This window comes from Pristis pectinata, chromosome 23 (assembly GCF_009764475.1).
Source record: "Pristis pectinata isolate sPriPec2 chromosome 23, sPriPec2.1.pri, whole genome shotgun sequence".
Classification (NCBI taxonomy): Eukaryota; Metazoa; Chordata; class Chondrichthyes; order Rhinopristiformes; family Pristidae; genus Pristis; species Pristis pectinata.
In genome coordinates, this window is record NC_067427.1 from 24,677,056 (window position 1) to 24,701,371 (window position 24,316).

At 42.9% G+C, this 24,316-nt stretch overlaps 1 protein-coding gene across 1 annotated transcript in view; it reads right to left on the reverse strand.

Moving 5' to 3' along the window:
- brinp1 (bone morphogenetic protein/retinoic acid inducible neural-specific 1) overlaps positions 1–24,027 on the reverse strand; it is a 286,924-nt gene extending 262,897 nt beyond the window's left edge. Inside the window, exons 1-2 of the mRNA XM_052037091.1 lie at positions 23,782–24,027; positions 23,536–23,666 (exon numbers count right to left, since the gene is read on the reverse strand). The gene's annotated coding sequence lies outside the window, so the exon portion shown is untranslated. The remainder of the gene's footprint in view (positions 1–23,535; positions 23,667–23,781) is intronic.
- Between the last annotated feature and the right edge of the window lie 289 nt (positions 24,028–24,316).

The following is a 24,316-nucleotide window of genomic DNA, read 5'->3' on the forward strand; positions in this document are numbered from 1 at the left end:
TGACGTGGGATTTGGACACAAATCTCAAAGGCAAGAGATGCTCTGACTGAGCCATGGTTGATGAGGCTTGCAAGAGGGCCATTAGGTGATGCAACCTTCCTGCTTCTAGAGTCAGTACAAATCAGTCCCAGAACATATTACACTTCTCCCAAAGGGGGCTGGATTGTTCTGGGTCTCTGGGCTGTTGGAGCTTGTATAAACAGGCCATTATCAGCAAAGCAGGTTTAGCCCACAGCTGAGCTGACCTTGTATAGCTGCGCTAAGTGGAACAGATTCATCTCAACAGGCGTTTGAGATAATTATGGACAAACAAAATGTTAGACACATTTGTAATCTTGCACATCGTAAACTAATCCTTTGATCTTCTTGCCTGGCAGGTGATCAAAGCATCAGCAGTAAGCAGGCATCAAACTTTTAAAACCTTTTTTCATTAGACTCTGGTTAATAATTTGCAATGAGGTAATGCTCTAAATACATGTGTCAGCATCTGTCCAACCTCTTAAAGGAAGTGCATTTCCAGATCAAAAGTTCAACAAAATATATTCTTATTTCTTTTTCTTTAAGACATTTATTTCACATGTTAGAGTCATAGAGAAATACAGCATGAAAACAGGCCAGTTGGCCCATCAAGTCCACACTGACCATTAAAAATCCATCCTGACACAAATCCTGCCATAACCCATCCTATTCTCCCCACAGTCCTGTCAATATCCCCCAGATGCTGCCACTCACCTGCACATTGGGGGCAATTTACAGCGGTCAATTAACCCACCAACCCGCACGTCTTTGGAATATGGGAGGAAACCAGTGCACTTAGAGAAAACCCATACAATCACAGGGGGTATGTGCAAACTCCACAGAGACTGCACTGGAGGTGAGGATTGAACCTGGGTCATTGGAGATGTGAGGCAACAGCTCTGCTGGCTGTGTCATTGTGCCACCCTGTTCTATCTGGAAACAGTCCAGCTCATTATATTATATAATGCAGTTTGACTTGGAATTTTTACTTTAGTTAATACTCTACATTCTATGAATGCCTTCTTCTGGTAAAACCACTGCTCCTTTTGCTCCTGTCCCTCACTCTGAATTTCATTTCCTCTAGATTCCAATAAAAGGACTCCCTTCTACAGGACAATGTCATTTGCTCTAACAGTGAGTGCACTAGATTTTACCCAGCAAGGGAGGTTTTGCTCAGCTCAGCCTTTCACATATTAAGGCTGATTACCTGCAATGTCTGCTGCATACAATGAATGCAGCAACTCAGCTAGGCAACATTAATGGCGAAGTCAGAGACTGTGACCATGATTTCTAACCAGTTGACCTGCCAGTGAAATAAGACCATCCAACTGTGGTCATCTCTATGGGTAGCCTGGCTGTCGAACCAGCACTATTGGGGAATTTGCACCGTCCACTCTGGGTGTTCAGACAGCAAGACAGAAAACTTTGAACCATGAGGACGCACCTCTGTTCTCCTGCATCTTGGTCAGTTACAAGTCTATCTTAAGCCTGGGAAATTGTCACATGCATACTTCCTGAAGGAGTTAGATCACTCAGCAGTCATGATTTTACGAGGGGCTTCAGGAACTGTAGCATAGCGGTTAGCGTAACGCTATTACAGAGCCAGCGATCGGGGTTCAATTCCAGCCGCTGTCTGTAAGGAGTCATACGTTCTCCCCGTGTCTGCATGGGTTTCCTCCGGGTGCTCCGGTTTCCTCCCACATTCCAAAGACATACGGGTTAGTAGGTTAACGTGGGAGTAATTGGGTGGCGCGGGCTTGATGGGCCGGAAGGGCCCATTACCGTGCAGTATAAATAAAGTTTTTTAAACAAAATAAGCTGGTTCCCCCTGAGTGGTGCAATTTGGAATGTAGAGATCTGATAACTGGATATTGCTTCAAAGAAATCCAATGGCCATGAATTTTATGTGAGTCCATTTGTAAACAGGACATAAAGTATCATTGAAAGGAATAATTATATTTTGCCTTACACCAAGCATGCTCAGGTGATCGTACATTAATATCCATACTAATCAACTATAGGCAAAAGATTTTTCTCTACATGGTCATTTTAGAGTCCTACATGGAGTCACACAGCATGGAAATAGGCCCTTTAGCCCACCATGTCCATGCCATCTATCAAGTTCATATCTATACTAATCCCATTTACCTGCACTAGGTCCATGGCCTGCCATGCCTTGGTAATTTAAGTGCTTGTCTAGATACTTGTATTTTGTTAGAATGCTTGCCTCCATCATCCTCTCAGGGTGAGTTCCAGATTTGAACCACCCTCTGGGTGAAAAAAATTCTTCCTTAGATCCCCTCTAAATCTCCTACCTGTTACCTTCACCCGATGTTCACTGGTTGTAGACACCTCTAGTAAAGGGAAAAGTTTCTCACTCTCCATCCTTTCTCTACCCCTCATAACATTGTAGGCCACTTTCAGGCTCCCCTCAGCCTCCTCTGCTTGAACAAAAACAAACCCGGCCGATCCAGTTTCCCCCCTTAACTGAAACGCTCCATCCCAGGCAGCATCCTGGTGAATTGCCTCTGCGCCCTCTCCAGTGCAATCACATCTTTTCTACAGTGCAGTAACTGCACACAATACTCCAGCTGTGACCTAACCAATGTTTTATTTACTTGTGCCATAATCTCCCTGATTTTATATGTTATGCCCCAGCTAATGAAGGCAACTAACCCACATGCCTTCTTAACCACTTTATCTACTTGTGCTGCTTCTTTGTGTCATCCACAGACTGACTAACCATATCTTCTACATCCACATCTAAATCATTAATGTACATAACAAATAGCAAGAGTCCCAGCACCAATTCCTTTCGTACACCACCGGCTTCCAATAATAAAACCCTCCATCATCACCCTCTTCCTCCTCTCACCAAGCCAATTTCAGGTCCAATTTGCAAAATTGCACTGCACCCCATGGGGTCCAGCCTTTTGGGCCAGAGTCCCATTTTATGTTAGTTGATTGATTGCATTTTAACAGTACGGCCCTCATTGCAGAGTTCCCAGCTATCAAGAGCTCTAGCCTCTACCAGAACAGGTGATGATTGAGGCAGAATCTAAATCCTTGGCTAGCAGCAGTAACTGATTGCTTTGTCCCTACAATAAGTAGCCTGCATTGAATCAAATGTTTTCCAACCGCAGTTTTTTTCTGGCAAGGCAGCAAAATAGATGATATGGCGGAAGCAGCAAATACCACTCCAGTACGTCAATGTAACTGGATGTTCCTGTTGAAGTAAAACAACTGAAAACCAGGACCCTTCAAAGACACAAGAGACTGCAGATGCTGGAGTCTGGAGCAACACACAAGATGCTGGAAGAACTCAGCAGATCAGGCAGCATCTATGGAGGGAAATGGATAGTCGACATTTTGGGTCGAGACCCTTCATCAGTCCAGAAGGGTCTTGACCTGAGATGTTGACTGTCCATTTCCCTCCAAAGATGCTGCCTGACCCACTGAGTTCCTCCAGCATCTTGTGTGAGGACCCTTCAGAAGCTGGCAATCGCCCCCACCAATAATAAGTATGCAGCTCTGACCTTGAACCTTTTGCAAACAAAATGAACAAGCAATTACAAAAATTATGTTTGATTCTCAGGAGGTTCCGAGGTACTTTATAACCTGTCATTTGTTTTGAAGTGTATGCCCCATTGTTGCATAGGGAAATTCCTATATGAGTCCTTGTCACTAATTAGATTTGTTTGTAAGGTTTTGTCTCTGTGGAAAATTTCTCTTCAATTCGCCCAATCGAGTCAAAGCCACACTGGGAATTTTCACAGTGGCTTCCAATTTATTTTTCTTTCCCTACCTTTTTCCCTGGATTCTGGAATTCTCCAGTCGACACACGTCCTTTTCTGAAGGTATGTGCCTTGACTGAAAACACAGGTGAAGATCTACAGCAGATGCAATTTCATGTATTCTCAGAGCTTCCTGTTCTTCTTGTCCCTAGGATAGATCACCTTGTTAAGGAGGCAAGTCTTGCATAGGGAAGGGGGTTGTGGGAGGGGTGGTAGGTGTAACATCTCTGCATGTGTGCCACACTCTTGCTGCATGAGTGCTCTGAAAATATGGTGGTCTTACATTTAAATAGGAATGGCTTGCTTTCTGTTAAAGTACCATCATTGAAGACAGATACATGCATTCTGCATTTGGACTCAATATCTACCCCCTCCTTTGTATTATAATTTCAGCACTCAAAAAGAAAGAAGTCTTTATGTAATTCCATTCAGAATGCCATTCATAACCATTGAATATCCTAAATTGGTTTAAAGCTAATTAAGCTTTTTTTGAAGCTTGATGTAGGAAATGTATAATTTGTCCGTGGCAAGTTATTACAAACTACAGTGAAATAATTGACCAAATCAGATTTTTAATGTGTAGGTTGAAGAGTAAATCTTGGCTAGGATACAGGGATATGTGATTTCCTCTGAATCATTTAAGTGGATGGAGCCAATATTCATTGTCTTTAAATGTATTTATTTCAGCAACTGAGAGGAGGCAGACACGCCACAGGAATTATCCAACTTCATGGAGTAACTTTAGAGGAGAATTGGAAGCAGGTTTGCAACACAAGAGGTCATTTTTTATGAGTTTTATTCTTGCTTTTCCAACCAGTCTCCACCGAGGTCAGATGTGATCCTTGAAGAGCAGAGGGACCTTGGGAAGCAAGTCTAAAGATCCCAGAAGGTGGCAGTATAGGTATCCAGGAAGCATCTGGGACACTTGCCTTCATTAGACAGAGCTGAGAATATAAAACAGGGATGTTATGGTACAACTTTAGAAAACATAGGCTAGGCTGGAGTATTGTGTGCTGTTTTGGCTGACACATGAGAAAGTACAGAGGACATACAGAGGACAAAGGGTGCTGCCTGGAATGGAATGGTTCAATTATGAGGAGAGACTCAGTAGGCTGATTCTGTTTTCTTTTGAGTGAAGGAGGCTGAGGGGTAAGCTCCGAAACTACTTGGCTAACAAGAGTTGTCCAAAATTAGAGGGTATTTGTTTAAGATAAGGGGTAAGAGGTTGAGAAGGACGATTTTTTTTCACCCAGAGGGTGTTGTAATCTGGAATGCACTGCCTGCAGGGCTAGTGGAAGCAGGTCCTCTGAGAACATTTAAAACCAACATATCCAGATTAGCAATTGAATTGCCAAGGCATAGAAGGCTACAAACCAAGTGCTGGTAAATGGGATTAGTACGAATTGGGTACTTGGAATTGGATTTGGTTTATTATCATCACATGTACTGAGATGCAGTGAAAAATTTAGTTTTGCATGCTATCCATATTGACCATTTCAAAACATATGTACCTCTAGGTAGTACAAGGGAAAAGCAATAACAGAATGCAGAATGGAGACGCAAGAGAGGCTGCAGATGCTTGAAATATGGAGCAACACAGACAAGATGCTGGAGGAACTCAGCGGGTCAGGCAGCATCTATGGAGGGAAATGAACAGTTGACATTTCAGGCCGAGAGCCTTCATCAGGACTGATGGAGAGTCTTGGCCTGAAATGTCGACTGTTCCTTTCCCTCCATAGATACTGCCTGACCTGCTGAGTTCCTTGAGTATTTTGTGTGTGTTGCAACAGAATGCAGAATATAGTGTTACAGTTACAGAGAAAGTGCAGTGCAGGTAGAAAATAAGGTGCAAGGGCAATGACGAGGTAGATTGTGAGGTCAAAAGTTCATCTTTGACATACAAGATGTCCGTTCAAGAGTTTTATTACAACAGGTTAGAAGTTGTCCTTGAGCCAGGTGGTGCGTGTTTTCAAGCTTTTGCATCTTCTGCCCAATGAAAGGAGGGGAGAAGAGAGAATGGTGGGATGGGAGGGATCTTTGATTCTGCTGTCTGCTTTTCCGAGACAGCGAGAAATGTAGGCAGAGTCCCTGGAGGGGTGGCTAGTTTTTGTGAGACACTGAGCTGTGTCCACAACTCTCTGCAACTCCTTGCGGTCTTGGGCAGAGCAGTTGCTATAACAAGGTGTGATGCATCTGGATAGGATGCTTTCTATGGCGTATCTATAAAAATTGGTGAAGGTCAATGGGGACATGCCTAATTTCCTTAGCCTCCTGAGGAAGTAGAGGTGCTGGTAGTGTCCACATGGTTGGGCCAGGTCAAGCTATTGGTGATGACAGCACGGTCACACTTGACGGTCAGCATGGACACAATGAGGCAAAGGCACTACCTTTGTGCTGTATGACTCTGTGAGAACACTCCTTACATAAACTCTGGGTGCAGAACTCAGGGTTTCAGCCCAAGTTTAAATTCATTTTCAAGATCTGGGTTCCGCTGGCAAGGCGAGCATTTATTTCCCATCCTGCATTGCCTTTGAGAAGGCACTGGTGAGCTGCCTTCTTGAATTGCTTATAGTTGTGATGAAGTTACTCTCACAGTACCATTGGGTGGGGTGTTCCAGGATCTAGACCCAGCGACGAAGAAGGACCAGTGACATATCTCCAAGTCAGGATGGTGCATGTCTTCAACTGTTCTTCATCGTTATCTCTGGATTGTACCCCACACGCTATGGCAGGTATGGACATTTGGTGTACAAATGAAAATTATCACCTTCTCCAATACATCAATATGACAATCAGGAAAAAACTATGGAACACATAACAACCCAATGTTCCATCCATGAACATAATGAAGTTATCCCTCTGAAACACTAGGTGCAATGTTCTAGCTTTAACAAGCGAGGATAACATTTTAGCTATTATCCTCAAGTTACAACAGATAGCCGTATGAATGATAGAAATAGGAAAAAAAAGTAACAAACATTTAATTAAGGAAGAGAAAAAAGAAAGTGAATGTACAGTATATAGTGTCTTTAATGACTTCAGGTATCAAATTACTTTCCATTGAATGAGGGTCTTTAGAATAATAGAAACGGCGAAGCCAATTGACACACACGAAGCATGTGTAGACAGCAATGAAATACATAATAAGATGATTCATTTAAGTTGTTGGCCAGGAAACTGGGTTTTCTTTGAATTGCACTGAGAGAAGACTGGTTTAACAAAATATCTCAAATATGGTACCTTCAAAAAGACAGTACTCCACAGAAGAATCAGCTTCAGTTCTATACAGAAATCCCTGGAAATATTTCCCTGTAACATGGAAGGAGATCATTGGGCCACTTGAGTCCATGCCGACTTTCAAAGCACTCCCATCAGTCCCATTCACCCATTTATATCTCTGTAAATTATGCCGATCTACTCCCACTTTATTTTCCACTCTTCCACTTACATCAGGGGTAACTTACAGCAGCCAAATGACCTATCAACCAGCATCTCTTTAGGAAATGGAAGAAATCTGGATCCACTGGGAGAAACCAGCATATGGTCACACCTCCAAACAGACAGTGCTGGAGGTCAGCATTGAGCCCAGGTCACTGGAGATATGATGAATTTGAATTCATGAACTTCTGACTCAGAAGCAAGATTGCTGACAACTGATGCCTTTCAATTACAATGGTTCACTGCACAATTCACCAACCTTCCTGGAATGCCAATATAAGTCTTCGCTGCTGAATATTGAAAGAGCTAAAGTTACCTGATTATTTATGAAGAAATCATGCATTTTGTCCTACATGAATATTACATCTCTGTAGTGATTGCGAGGTGCATGTCATTCATGACACCCCAACGTATTACTAAATTAGGCTGCTCTCCGAAACCTTTAATTCATATCATGCTGTTGCTAGGAAACCCAGCTATTTCACTAATGTGGTGATAATCAGTCTTAATCGTGTATTTGAATTTGTGCCGGGAGACAACCAGCTTATCCTGGATAAGGGCAAATGTGCAACGTGGCGTCCCTCTTTGTATTCTAGGACCATTGAACAGTAACCGTCAGGAGAGAATCAAAAATGAAACAGCAAAGCCATGCGTAGCTTGACATCCCCTGATGAGGCTTGCAAAGTACTCTGCAGTAAATTGTGGCTTAACGTCTGAACTGTACACCTTTGCAATACATGTCCGAGAGGCAGTGAACACACCAGAGTCTGGGTGAACGGCTACAATTACAAATCACTTGCCTTAATTATCACTCCTTGGAACATCTGGCCTTCAACTGCTGTTCTTCACATTAACGGTAGCAGAATTCATATCTATTTACCAATATGATAAATCAGCATCAGCATCATTTTGCAAGCAACCCAAACAAGTTTGATCTGCAAAAGATTCATAATTATTCTGTCATTTGAAAGTAGCAAATGGTGGTTGCCTGGCTAATGGGTAGAGTCACAGAGAGATACAGTACAGAAATAGGCCCTTTGGCTGACTAAGTCTGTGCTGACCATCAGCATGGTTACACAATTACTACCCCCAACCCATTTCTCCCCATGTTTCCACCAATTCCGCCCTTAGATTCTACCGCTCATCTACACAGTAGGGACAAATATACAGTGGCCAATTAATTTATCAACCTACAGATTTTTGGAATTTTGAACAGAACGAGAGCACTCAAAGGAAACCCACACAATCACAGGGAAAACAGTCAAACTCCAGAAAGACAGCACCAGAGGTCAGGATTAAACCCAGGTCACTGGAGCTGTGAGGCAAGAGTCATGGAGTAATACAGCACGGAAACAGGTCCTTCGGCCCAATTTGTCCTTGCCAACCATGGTGCCCACCAAGCTAGTCCCATTTGCCCATGTTTGGCCCATATCATTCTAAACCCCTCCTATCCATGTACTTATCCAAGTGTCTCTTGAATGTAATTACTGTACATGCCTCAACCACTTTCTCTGGCAGCTCATTCCATACACGCACCACCCTCTGTGTGAAGAATGGGGAACATAATCTTTAGTTTTGGCTCTAGGTCATTCAGGAGTGAACTCAGAACACACAACTCTGCGTGGAGGGTAGTGGAAATCTAAGAATCCCTCTCCCAAAGGCAGTGGATGCTAAGAAAATGGGAGCTTCCAAGATTATAATCACCAGATTTTTATCAGGTCAAGTTTATCAATTGATATGCTGAAAAGGAAGGAAAATAGCATTGAGGGACAGGTCAGCCTTTTTCCAGCTGAATGGCAGAATAAACTCAAAGGGCTGAATGGTCTATTCCTGTTCCGCATTTGACTACATTCCTCAAAGATCCAGTGTTACTCACTGCAACTTTGTCACCTGATTCCCCACCTTAATCTAGTCTCCACTTCCCTTTTTATCCTTCCTGCAATGGTAGGAGTTCCTTTGAACTTCCGTCTCTTGTATCTGAAGCCTAGGAGGGACCACACACTTCATTTCCATACCTCACACCCAAGAAAGATAGTGGCAAAAAGAGCCTTTTGCTATATACCATCAGCTCCTTTGTCAGTTAATCTCGCATCCCCTCCCAATCACACACCGTTCCTTTTGTTCCCTCCTTCCCCTCTGTTTCTCTGCTTTTAAAATTTGTTTGTCTCTAACTTCTTGCAGTTCTGATAGAACGTCACTGACCTGAAACATTAACCCTCCTTCTCTCTCCACAGATGCTGCCTGACTTGCTGAATGTTTCCCGTTTTTTCTGTATTTATTTTCAGAGAATTATGAACTTTAAATCTACCTCTCCATCATGCCACTGGGGATAAAACAAATGTTAATGCTGTTTAATTCTATTGCTCCTGCCATCTCCAAAGGAGAATGGTGTTGCTTTCTATCTCCCACAACAATATGACCAAAAAAATAGTCACATGGACATGAATCTAAAAGGTGTTACACGATTCCAATGGGTTGTGCAACCCAAGGGGAGAAGTATCAAAGCCAAATTTCAGTTGCCTTCTTTCTTCCATTCCTCTGCAAACATCCTTAACCTGCAACCTTTACCCTTCCCCAAGTAAACCAGAGTAAAAAACAAAATATCATTGTTATCCCCGTCAATTAACCACAGAACTCTATGTCTAATGGAGCTTCTTTTGATGTTGGATGCCTCTCACGATTCCTGTCTCCAATCCCAAATCTAATCATTTTAAATGTTAATCACAAATTAAATTGAGGGTATTTCCAATTTTTTCTTCACTGAGATCTGTTCCTTGCAATTGGAAACAATAATGCACTGGTTAGTGCTGCTGCCTCACAGCTCCAGAACCCAGGTTCAATTCTGACCCAAGGTGCTATGTGTGTGAAGTTTGCACGCTCTTCCCATGATTGTGCAAGTTATTTTCCCTGGGTTCTCCAGCTTCACAGGTGAGAGAGATCAGTTGGTGGGTGACAAGGGAGGGAAGAGCCCAAGTTGGCAGGGAGGAAGGCTACATGCAATTAAGAACACGTTTCACAGGAGAAGGTCAAGGTGAACTAATCAATGGACACATGCATGGTAAGCTCTGTCACAAAGATATCCCTATCACATTCAAGTTAACAGAGCCAATTCTTTTTTTTGCAGAGGGGGACCAATGAGCAATCATGACTCATTTAGCACTTGCAACCAAGGACAAATTTCTCCCCACTCCACTGAAAATGTTGTCAGTTTGCTGATTTCTAAATATTATGCTGCAGAAGTTTCCAAAACAGCATGTCCTGTGGAGTGTCAGTGAGATGCTGGTCACAGTTACTCATGGACAAAGCAGTCAGTTATCCGAAACAGTCATGAAGAAGGACAAGGGAAGACTACCACCTGCAGATTCCCCTCAAAGTGCACAGCATCAAATCACTGCCCCTTCATCACTGCTGGATCTGAAGCCTGGAACTCCATCCCCAACAATGCCATGAAATTACTTTCACCAGAAGGATCTGCAGTGGTTCAAGAAGGTGGCTCAGCACCACGTTCTGAAAGGTACTTAGAGATGGATAATAAATCCTGCCTCTGCAGTGATAACTATAAAATTTCCAAGTTTAACTGTGCACAACTAGACCCCAGGTTTCATTCCTGAGAACTTTCTGTAAGCTGATTTCTCTAATCCTACCTAAGCAATGGAATACCACGGACCACCTCTTGCACTATGATGAATTTGTCTCTAATTGTGTTTTTTTTTGCACTAACATCTTGCTTTGCATAGTATTTCTTTCTCTTCACTGTCTTGTATAATTTATGTATAACTTAAGGTTTTGTGTGTTGTCTGAACCTATGTGCTGCAAGCAAGTTTTTCATTGTACCTGTACCTCACCATACTTGTTCACATGACAATAAACTCATTTTGACTTGAACATCCATTTTCTATAGTAACCCGTGTCGTATTGCTCTACATTCATTTGTTACAATTCTTTCAGTTCCTTGAGTAATCACCCTGACACTACCCAGAATTAAAATGATAAAATAAAAACTGTATGCAGTCATTAATGAATAACATGAAACATTTTACTAATATTATTATTACAGGCTTGAAAATGCTTTAAAAATGTATGGGAGAATTTGTGTAAAGTCAAATTTCTGTAAGTCAGGTCATTTGTAACCCGGGGAGCCTCTGGACTCCAGAGGCCATGGTGAAATGCCAGCAAACACTGATAGCCTCTGTCATGTCAAGTACAGACTTTGTGTCTGCATGTCATGAATAGACAAGTAAATGCTGACCTCACATTTTCAGACAACTGGATCATGGGAAGCCATTCAGCCCATTCCACCACTGCAATCTGAACCAGCTCCTTCTTTCTGCCTCAGTTCAGTAACTCTCAATGCATTTGCCGAACAAAATTCCACCAATCGCAGCCCTGCAACTTTTACTTGACTTTGGCCTCAACCACTTTGTGGAAGCAGGTTCTGGATTTGACACTGATTCTGTGAAAGTGCTTTCGACATACTCCCTGAACAACTATGTTTTCGTTTTAGATTAACGCCCCCTTGTCTAGATGACTCAACTCAGAAAATAGTTTCTGTCAATCAAATCCTTTCATTATCTTAAATGTCCTATTCATCATCCATAACTTAACACACCCCACCCCAGTCCCCACCGCCACCATCCACCCAGGGGAATTATTTTTAACATCTTTGTTTGCTGGTCGTGGCTTCAGTAGTGTAAAATTAGTGTAAACAACAGTTCTTCTTTCAAGAAAATACATGGATCACTGCACAGAGAGGAGCAGGAAAAGGAAAATACCTTGGAATCTTCCTGGAGTGACTGGAAGGAGACAGAAAGGGAAACTCATACTCAAGTTGGACTCTCCCAGCAGTGACTAATAGCATTGGAAACTATCCAGAGCAATTTCTCATAACATTGGCCCGACATGAGAGAGGGTTGATGAGGGAAGTAGACAGGGTGGAGAAGAAAGTGTTTGGCATGCTGGCTTTCATCAGTCAGGGCAATGAGTACAGAACATGGGAAGTTATGTTGCATTTGTACAAGACATTGGTGAGGCTGCATTTGGAATATTGTGTTCAATTTTGGTCACCTTGCTATCGGAAAGACGCCACTAAGGTGGAAAGAGTGCAGGAAAGATTTGCAAGGATGTTGCCAGGACTTGAGAGACTTGGTTAAAGGGAGAGGGTTAAAGGGCAGGTTCGGACTTTACTCCTTGGAGCAAAGGAGGCTGAGAGATAATCTTATAGAGGTGTATAAAATCATGAGGGGCATAGATAGGGTGAATGCACACAGTCTTTTTCCCAGGGTTGGGGGAACAAGAACTGGAAGGCACAGGTTTAAGGTGAGAGGGGAGATATTTAACAGGGCCCTGAGGGGAAACTTTTCACACAGAGGGGGTGCATATGTGGAACGAGTTGGCAGGGGAAGTGGTTGAGGCAGGTACAATAACGACATTTAAAAGGTATTTGGATAGGTACATGGATGGAAGAAGTTTCAAGGGATATGGGCCAAGCACTGACAAATGGGACTAACTAAGATAGGCGTCTTGGTCGGCATGGACAGGTTGGGCCGAAGGACCACTTTCAATGCTGTATGACTTTATGATTCTAAGTGGAAGGAATGGCTGACTGAGATGAATAATGCCAAGAGGTTGTGGATAAGAGAATGAAAGGTACACCTCAGTCATGATCACAGCTCATATGCTGTTCAATTTAACTTTGCTCTTATGATTAACTGAAGAGCATCAGCAACCATCAAAATGATACAGTGGTGCAGTGAGTAGACCTGCTGCCTTACGGCTCCGGCAGCCCGGATTTCGATCCTGACCTCTGGTGTTGTCTGTGTGGAGTTTGCACATTTTCCCTGTGACCGCGTGAGTTTCCTCAGATTTCCTCCCCGTCCCAAAGACATATAATTTCATAGTTAAATCGGTCGGTGTAAGTTGTCCGTTGTGCCTTAGTGAGTGCTAGAATCAGAGGGAGAGTTGATGGGAACGCGGGGAAAGTAAAATGAGATTAGTATAGGTGCTTAGTGGTTGGCGCAGACTTGGTGGGTTGAAGGGCCACTTTCCATGCTGAATGACTCTGTAAATCTATGACTATAACTCAGTTCTCTCACACCTAACCCAGCCACCACCATTTCCCGATTTCAGTGGTGTACAACTCTGTGAATATGAGTCTTTGCAAGTTAGCACATAAAGACCCACATTCACATGACTTTTTAAAGGACAAAGGGTCATATAGATTCTTACCAGCAAAGTAAAATATGTGCAAGAACACCATACTCAATCTATATAAGCTGCAAACCTCTGTCTTACTTAAATCATGAGATAGCTGCTGGCCCTGTGATTTTTAAACCACTTCATTATGTCAACGCAGTGACCGCAGGCCCATTGAACCCAGGGCTATTTTAAGCCTGGCAGTATTCCACAGTAACAGCCTGGTTCCGATGGCACTGCCCGTCAAAGTGGCTTGTCATTTCATATCCAGGGGAGCAACCACTGATGCAAAAAATGATTTTCGAACAAAACAAAGGAAACTAGCGGTCAAACACGTCCCTTGTTTGAAACATTTTAGTAGCATGCAATAAGCCAGTCTTCTCATGATTGCAATACCCAGGAATTTTTTTATTAGGCAAGAAATATTTCAAATAATGTAACATCACTGACAGGAGTGCAAAAGGATTTTTAATGAATGAAATATAATAATTAGAAAGAAAATGTTCTTTTCAATATGATGGAAGACCCAGGTTTCATACTGTATATGGATGTTTATGGAGTTTAGTGGAACTTGAGTTTTTGTCCTTTTTTCCAACTGGAGGTATCCAGACATCTTAACCTCATAATTAGATTAGGTTTCTTGCAACATACTTCTGTTAAAATACATAGGGCTTGTGTGTGGTGGCTCTCATCTTAATTTTCTGCTTGTATCTGAGAAGGCTGTGGGTTTAAACTCTCTTACCAGAAAACTGAGAACAAATCCAGGGAGACCTTCCAGTGTGGTACCCAGGAAGTGCGACACTCTCACATGCCACCTTTCAGATGAGGCAGTAAATAAAGACACTGTCCATTTTACATTCTTTTGCACTATTTTGATGAAGGATGAGGGAGATCCCAGCCAAGGTTCATCCCTCAACCAATACCACTAAAAAAAATGTAGATTATGCGGTCATTAGCACATTGCTGTCCTGTCACCTGGCTATCTGCAAATTGACCATGAGAAATCTACGTCATCACATTGTTTATATTTGATTGATTGGAAAGCACCATAAGATATCCTGCAATAATGAAAGTCACAGTATAACAGCAAGCTTGCTCTTTATTGTCTGAGGTACTAACCAGCTGTGCTTGGCCACCACATTTGTTCTGGGTTCCAAAAGTGATGATATTGTTCACTCATCAAGACAACTCCCACTCCCCACACTCTCCCCTGCTGAGGTAGATAAGAGAATTTATTCAATTGGTTAGTAAGTCTTACAGACTTTAACTTGGCAAGGTTGAGGTAGGAATCACACCATGTACCATAAAACCTGCAGATTATTTTGTCCAAATGCTTTTCTAGTTATTGGATTTTGTAAAACATATGAACCAAGAATTTTGGACTAAAACAACAGTAAAAAATAGTGAGTAATGATTTCAACAGATTGGAAATTTATGGTTTAATCCTGCTACTGTCACCTAGTTTGTGTAATGTGGGTAAGTTTCCTGATGCCAGGAGGTTAGCCTGTTGGAAGGTTATCTTGCTCGGAGCTTCAGAGCAAAATTCGAAAGCTTTCAACAGGTTGAAGGAGTTGCAGGCAGGAGAGAGTCAAATTCTACAAAGCTAAAAAGAAACTGTTGGCATATACTGGAGAAAGGGTTAGACCCCAGGGGTTGTTTCTGAGCTACTTCACACTGGAGAGGTACCAGCAGAAAAGTGCAACAACAGTAATTGGAGGCGCCCACAGTTGTCAGTCACATCTTCATTACCCTATGCACTTCAGTGCAAAGGTAGGAGGCAGACCCTTGGGTAAGTGATGTGGTTTGAGGGTGGGGGTTAGTGAGGAGGTAGGGTCTCAATTAATCAGTGTCCTGAATAGGGGAATAGACTTGGTGATGGGTTGCCTGCCAGCAACAATCAGTTCAGTGGCTGCTGGGGTAAGAGGAAATTGGGCCTTCTCCTGGGACAGTTGATTGGTTAATATGATTGGAGGCCCCGGGGACGTTGGAATTATGAGAGGCCAGAAGGTGGAATGAAAGAGGATGGCCACAAGAGGTCCTTTGGATCCAGAGGGCCTTGGTCTGGGTTTGGTGAAAGTTGGGCGGCAGGAAGGGGTTGTCAGGCGGCCAGGAGGATGCCGGGGATAGGAGTCCCTCTACACTCTCAGACGGATGCATGGTCTCAATCCGAAATGTCAACCATCCTTTTTGAATCCATAAATGCTGCATGACTGCTGAACTCCTCCAGCAGTTCCTTCGCTATACTTTCTACCTTGTTTATATTTTTGTAATCTTTCCTGCAAAGAATTCTCCAAACCTCCAGACAACAGTGTATATCATTTTCCCAAGCATGAGAAAATGCCAATGGGCAGATACGATGACCAAATCTTTCCAGAGAGTAGAATCTAGGCATCTGTGGCTAATCAAACTGAGCAGCAATGCAAGGAATGAAGAACCCCCACTGAAACCACTGCAGAAGTAGGAAGAGTTTGTAATAGTGAACAAAAAAGAAAAGTAACTTTTTGGCCTGCAGATTTATTTTTGGTACTGTTGCTGTGAAGATGACTTTCAGGAGAAGGAGCTTAGATAATAAAACATGAAAGCACAGCAATCAGAATGAAGTACAAGAAGACTCTTTCATCTCACCCTTCTAGTGGGCAGGCACGACAGCGTAGTGGTTAGCGTAACGCTATTACAGCGCCAGTGACCCGGGTTCAATTCCTGCCGCTGTCTGTACGGAGTTTGTACGTTCTCCCCGTGACTGTGTGGGTCTCCTCCGGGTGCTCTGGTTTCCTCCCACATTCCAAAGACGTACGGGTTAGGAAGTTGTGGGCATGCTATGTTGGCGCCGGAAGCGTGGTGACACTTGCGGGCTGCCCCCTGAACACTCTATGCAAAAGATGCATTTCACTGTGTGTTTCGATGTTCATGTGACTAATAAAGAAATCTTAATCTTCGCCATCAACTCTAACACCTTCCAACTATTACTGACGGCTATTTCTTAAATGTGTCCCTAGTTCTCGTTTCAACCACAAGTCCCTTATTAACTACCTACCTGCTTAACAGCCTCTTCACTGCCCCCTAGCAGATAATGCATCCCTACTGGTTGTATCACAGCCTGGTACGAAGCCTCCAATGCACAGGATCGCAAGAGGCTGCAGAGGGCTGCAGACTCAGCCAGCTCCATTGCAGGCAAAACCCTCCCCACCATCAAGGACATCTTCAAGAGGCGGTGCCTCAAGAAGGTGGCATCCATCACTAAGAATCTTCACCATCTGGGACATGCCCTCTTCTCATTACTACCATCAGGGAGGATGGACAGGAGCCTGAAAACCCAGACTCAACAATTCAAGAACAGCTTCTTCCCCTCCACCAACAGATTTCTGAACGGTCCGTGAACCCATGAACACTACCTTGTTATTCCTTTTTTATTGCACTATTTATTTATTTTTGTATTTTATATTAATTTTATGTCTTTGCACTGTACTGCTGCCACAAAACAACAAATTTCATGTCAGTGATAATAAATCTGACTCTGATTCAAATGGTGGGGGGAGGCCAGTGTCCATTTTTCATCGATCCTTAAAACAAAGATTTGATCCCATGTTCCTCCTTGATAAGGTCTAGCAAAACCTATCTGTACCCGTGACACAGATGCTTGCAGTTGCTGGCTGAATGAGACATCATGTTCAAGAGATCCAAAGATACAATTTATTGTTTGCAACATTACATGTTATATCAGAAGTGTTAGTGCAGGTTTGTTTTTCAGACTGGAGGCCTGTGACCAGCAGTGTGTCACAGGGATTGGTGCTGGGTCCACTGTTGTTCGTTGTCTATGTTAATGGTTTGCATGAGAATGTAGCTGGCATGGTTAGTAAGTTTGCAGATCATAACAAATGGTGGTGTAGTGAACAGTGAAAAAGGTTCTCTATGATTACAACAAGATCGAGATCAACTGGGAAAGTGGGCCAAGTAATGGCAGATGGAATTTAGCTCAGACAAGTGCTCAGTGTTGCATTTTGGAAGATAAACCAGGGCAGGACCTACACAGCGAATGGCAGAGCCCTGGGGAGTGCCGTAGAACAGAGGGACCTAGGGTATCAGTACATAGTTCCCTGAGAGTGACGACACAGGCAGACGGGGTGATGGAAAAGGCATTTGACATACTTGCCTTCGAAATCAGGGCATTTAGTGCAAGAGTTGGGATGTTACGTTATAACTACACAAAACATTGGCGAGACCATACTTGGGAGTATTATGTACAGTTCTGGTTGCCCAGCTATAGGAAGGATATCACTAAGCGGGAAAGGGTGCAGAAAAGATTCACAAGGATTTCACCAGGACTGAAGGGCTTGAGTTATAAAGAAGAGACTGTGCAGACTGAGGGATGACCTTATAGAGGTCTATAAAATCATGAGGGACATAGATAAGGTGGATGGTCACAGTTCTTTTCGCCAAGGTAGGGGAGTCTAAAACAAGAGGGGATAAGTTTAAGGTGATCGGGGAAAGATTTAAAGGGGACCTGAGGGGAAAGATTTATTTTCTTTTTCAATCTTTTTATTAGTTTTCAAATTAATATAGATTAATATACAACATCAATGTTTGTACACGTAATATAAAGAGATCGGGAGAACAATCATGGCATAGATAATCATAAAGAACAATAAAATATATTAAAAAAATCTGTCGATTACACAATCTCTTAGTAAATGAATATAATAGAGGGAAAAGATTTAAAGGGGACCTGAGGGACAACTTTTTCACACAGAGGATGGTGGATATGTGGAATGAGCTGCCAGATGAAATGATGGAGGCAGTTACAATGATAATGTTTAAAAGACATTTAGACAGGCTATTGGAAAAGTTTAGAGGGATATGGGCCGTGCACAGCCAAATGGGATGAGCTCAGGTAGGCAATTTGAATAGTATGAATGAGTTGGGCTGAAGGGCCTGTTTCTGTGATGTACAACTCTATGACTCTATGACATTTATACAAAAGGTATTCATTTCTTTTAATATGAAATAAAGACAATTTCCTTCGGTCTCAGATTCATTTCTAACCTTCCCTCTTGCCTCACTATTCCCATTCTTATTGCTCTTCATTCTGCTTCCAGCCACTTCCAATGTCAAACTTTCACAGACCTGTCAACCACCACAACTTGCATTTATAAGGCAACACAGCAAAAAAGCCCAAGGAGTTACCAAGAATGTGGTTGAGAGCCACAAAAGGAGCTATGGGAATACCAGCCAAAAGCTTTGTTGAAGAAGTTGGCGTTAGTTAATATCTTGAAGGAAGGAAGGTTAAAAGGTGGTAAGGTTTAGAGAGGGAACTGCAGAGTTTCAAACGTCTGAAGGCTTGGCCATCAATAGTTGAATAATGAAAATTGGAAATGCTCAACATGACAGAGTTAATGGAGCCTGGAGACTGTAGAGCTGGAGAAGGTTATAGAGAATGCAAAAGACTAGACCTTGGCAGGATCAGAAAGTACATTATCACTGCAAACTGCTGCTTGGAGGTAGATGTTAGTGGACATTTTCGATTAAACTTCCTTCTCTGAAACTTTGAATGGGCATCATGAATTCTGGGTCAATTATACAGTAGGTGGCAGAAATTCACTGATATCAGATACCTTCTCGAGATCTGTTTTTAACCATCAGCTCTAATGAAAGAGATGGCCCAGAATTGGAACCAAATGAAATACGGTTATTCCATTCAGTGCTGATATCTAATCAAATATTCACTATTGTCTTGAGAAATGTAGAAGGCTGGACATGATGACACAAAACAGTCTGCGTTATTGGCACTCTCTCCACCATTTTAAACATTCATTCCCTTCACCACCAGAGCACCGTGGTTGCAGTGCACACCATCTGCAGAAGGCACTTCACCTTGGCTACTCCGACAGCAACTCCCAAACCCATAATTGCTTCCACCAAGAAAGACAAAGTCAGCAGATCCAAAGGAATGCCACAACCTACAGGTTCCGCTCCAAGTCACACACCATCCTGACTTGGAAATATATCACCATCCTCTTTCATCATTGCTGGAACCCCCTTCTATCAGCACCATGGGAGTCCTTTCACCAAAAGGACTGCAGCGGTTTAAGAAGGTGGTTCATTGCCACCCTTTGAAAGACATTGCAGGATGGAATTAAATATTGACCTTGCCAATGACACGTAGAAAAATGAATTAAGTTCCCGTATACTGTGATCAGCTTTACTGACTGCATTTCAGGTGGAATTATATTTGTCAAGGTGTTTGATAGCATATATTTACAGAATGATTCAGGGATTAAGAGGGTTAAATGATTAGTCAGGGTTGTATACACTAGGTTGATTTTCTCTTAAGAAATCAAGATAAGTGGCTGAGATGATTGAGGTGTCAATAAAGTCCTGGGGATTTGATGGGGTAGGCAATGTAACAAAATGTGAGCTAAGCTGTTCAGGGTTGACTTCTTCACATAAAGGCTGATAGAAGTCTGGAGCTCTCTTTCCTTAGATTCCTGTTCAGCAAGGATATTCAAACCAAACTGTGTTGTTGAGGTATAAACAAGCCATTATCTAACTAAAGGGAAAAACTTCATTAAGGGGTTGAAGCCTTCTGCCATGATCTTACGTATGTTTGAGTCAGTTGCCTTCAGATAATAGGGAGGAATATTTAGTCAAAGGTACTTGGAATTTAAGTATAGGAATCAAGAAATTTTAGCTATTTCTCGTGTGGAGTAAAAGGTCCTGCCAATACTTTTTCAGTTCAACAGCCTTTAGTTCTTGCTTTTTTTTTATTATAATCAATCTGATCAGTTCAGGTTATTTGCTAATAATTTAGCATCCTTTCTCAGTGATTACCCTATTATTTCATATCACCATAACCTCGATGATACCATGTAACATACACAGCAAAATGCACCTTCATGCATTCATAGGAAGATTTTTTTTTCTATGAGAGATTTTAACCCAATTAAAATCCATGTAAAAGGAATGGAAAAGTTAATTTTATAAAGAATGATGCTGGACCCAGAGACGATCATGTTGCTTAATTTTGTCATTCATCTCCACACTTCCAAAACACCCAATGTCCTCGTGAAGATATTTGTTCATCAACGGCCTTCATCAACTAATTACACAACTCTTCATATTACACTTGGTGAGTAGATCCCTCTCTTATTACTTGAAGTTATGTAATAAGAGAGGGATCTACTCACCAAGTATAAATTACATTTAAAATGCACCCATGAATACTCCTTCTTCCAAACCGAATAAAGAAAATACTTATCCAAAGCATGTTTTAACTTTCAGAGCACCTTGCATCCTTGCGACTGCTGATATTCGACTTTAAATCATGCCTTGTGGCATCTCTTAAATATCCACAAATGTCCAGGTTCACACTGTTCAGATCTCAGAGGATGCCCACACTCTACTGCCTGGGCACCGAATGCCATCAGATGCTTGTACTTACTAGTCTAAGCATATGGATTCACACAAACAGGAAAGGAAATAAAGGTCACCGTGAATTTCTATCAGGCTAGCGATGAAATGACAAAGACAAGAAGTGTGAAGTAGACATATGGACATACCCTCTTCTCATTACTACCATCGGGGAGGAGGTACAGGAGCCTGAAGACCCACACTCAATGATTCAGGAACAGCTTCTTGCCCTCCACCATCAGATTTCTAACAATCCATGAACCATGAACACTACCTCATTATTCCTTTTGTTTTGCACTATTTATTTATTTTTGTAATTTATAGATTCTTATGTCTTGCACTGTACTGCTGCCGCAAAACAACAAATTTCACGTCATATGTCAGTGATAATAAATCTGATTCTGATTATGGAGGTTTGCATCAGAGAAATACTTCCACCAAAGAAATAGTTGCAAGTATCCCGGCCATTAATAATTTCTTTGAAGTAAAGTAAATTGGCCACTCACCTATTTAATTACACAGGACTTCACTGCAAACTTTAAGCATGTCCATTCCGATTAAACTGGAAGATGCTAAGAGAAAAATATCTTTTCCAAGCTTATCTGCCACGTTATTCATTGCTACCTGAATACATCGGCTGTCTGCTGCTATGCACCAGTTTGGTCTGTGCTTACACACCACAAACCTTGTGCACCTGTGCTCAAGGAGTGGAGTCTATGACTCCATGACTCTTCTGCAAGGCTCGCTCATTGAGAACTACTAACAGCCCTTCAGTAAAGCCTTCAGATGGAGTTTAGTATGTGTCACAGCAAGGGTGAATTCTCATCAAGAATGCTGTCCACATCAATGGACAAACCATTAGGAAACCCACCTCTAATAAATTACAGTTTTATTGCCCGGTGTGGGTAATGCATCCTGAAGCTACTCAATGTGATTAATGAGGCAACAGAAAGCCAGTGCTACACAGTGGGAGGATGCAGCCTTTTTTTCACTTGCTTTAAGCACAGCAGTAAAACTGTAAAAACACATACCGGCCCCTCAAAGCTTCCTCCACTGCTTGCCAGGACTTAAGTCTGTGCCAGAAGGGGTAACATTCAGAAAATAGCATGCTGATTCAGAAAGGAGGAGGTGAAGATCCGTGCGAGCCCTTTTGCAGCCAATCCCTTGCAAGCTTTGTCAAACCTTTTGGAAGGTGAAGCCAGGCAGAGTGCTTGTAATTTATGATCCAGTTGATAAAGTTGAACAAGGGAAGTACTTGATCTGATCAGTAACCTTACATCAGATCCCATGATATCCCCGCATTTACTTGCTCTCTGCTTGTGTCTATCAATGGGATTTTGGTTTTGGAAGCGACTGCTGAGGACGAGAGGAGAGAGCAGGTGTGCATTATGAGTCTATCGACTGGAAGCCAGCAAAATGCAAGGGAACCGTGTGCCCTTGCTGGGCTGGGCTGCTGGATATCTCGCGAGTGAGCCAAATGGTGTAACGACCAACGACACGAAACAGGAGAGGAAGCCTGAATAACAACAACATTCTGCAATCGGTGTCTTCGGTCATGTCCGTGCACCTGCACCGATGCACTTTTGCATTGGCGCAGGTAGCTGGGGGAGGCAGGAGTTTCAAACCAACCCATCAATAAATAACTTTTAAACCTGAAATACAAGGGCCCTGTTGACATAATCGACGCGATTTGAAAAAAATGCATATTACATAACCGTTGCAGGGACAAATTGGCGCTTTCGTCAAATGTGCCCAACAGAATAAACTGGAGGTGCATTTTTAATAGTTCCCATTTAAAGAGACAATGACGAGTGATCCGCTGCAAACCTCAATGTGCTCAAACTTTGGGTTAAGTAGAGTAAGGGCTCCTCCTAGTGGAAGAGGTTACTCCGGCACCACCTTCCTGCAGAGTGCAGCCCTCCTCTGAAGAAAACTTTGAATGTAAGAGGCTCGTTTTCTGATCAAAGTATGGCTGCGAAATATTTCACCGAGATACAGAAAAGGAAATCACGCGGGAATCTAAAACTAACAGAAAATGAATTTTAAAAAAAAGCTAAAGTAACTTCAACCCACAATGATGTGCTTAATTGATTGTGGAGTTAACAGATAATATAAATACAGGCGGAGAGCATTTGTGATTGAAATATCCACATTCCCTCAATCCTGCTGTGAAATATCTCCCACCATGCTCGCATGTTCATCAAAGCAGTCGAACAGTCACCTCCAGTCTCTTGTCATGCTGAGCGCGCTCACCACACATCCCACTGCTCAAAACAGCACCCCCCCCCCCCGTCAGCCCCCACCTTGGCACAGAACTCTGCAAAACCGACATGTACCAGGTCTGCGTTCAATCCGCAACACGCACATACACACACAAACGCACCGCAGGGAAGGGTTTCCGAAGAATAAATATTGGATGATCAGGGCAAGATTTAACACTTGCACATCCCTCTACCTTGCTTCTATCCCCTCTGGATCCGAGGAACATTTCCAATGTGCATTTAGATGTGACCCATCAAAACATAACTTGTCATTAATATCATCTGTGAAACAGACTGCAGTTCTTGGTATCTGGGACTGACCATTCCCCCCCTCTCTCTCTTTCCCTCTCCCCTCACCCTCCCCCACCAAAATGTGCACACGGAATCCAGTTAAATGTGTGGCCTCCCCCCCAGCGCCGCTCTCTCACCTAGTGACGGTCCTTCTCCGTGGCTGGTGTGCAGCGAGTTCTGGGCTGAAGGTTTTTCGGCATAAAGTTGCCGAGGACCCTGTGGTACCAGCTCCGGCGGTTCAAGCGACCTTGCAGGCTGTGCGCGGTTGCTGAGGAGAGAGACAGATTCCTTCTTTTCATGCCGGTGTGACAAGACTTTGGATGGATGTTTTATATGTAGATATATATATCTAGTAATATATAGATATATTCCTCGTTACCGACCGGCTGAGGAGATCTGAGCGACCAGGAGCAGCGGCGGCTGCAGCAACATAGTCCAGGGGTGTATGAACGGTAGAGGCTATTGGTTTGAAGGTCTGATCCTGTAAGGAGATCTATACTGAATGAGAATGTAGCCGGCGCTCCTGCTAGTGGGAGAGAGAGGAGGGACCGACTTAGTGCTCAAGATGGGCTGAATGAGGAAGGACAGAGAGAGAGAGAGAGAGAGAGAGAGAGCAATTGATGGACTGCTGGAACAAGGAGGGATCAGCTCAAAGCCGAGGGAGTGGATGGCCAGAAATATATAAAAAAAAGAGGTGGAGAGAGTCTTCGTGCTGGGAGAAGGGGCGGGGAGGGAGGGAAGGTGCGTTGGTTAAATAGATGTAGTGAATGAGACGGACGCCGGGATTGGGACTGATCGGTGGGGGTGTGGGGATACTGTGCTGCACAAGATTTTTTTTCAAAGCATGGTGCGGATGGGTTTATAGAAACATAAGCCAGCAATGCAGCCTTGAAAAGGAGCCCAAGTCTCTCGGCGAAA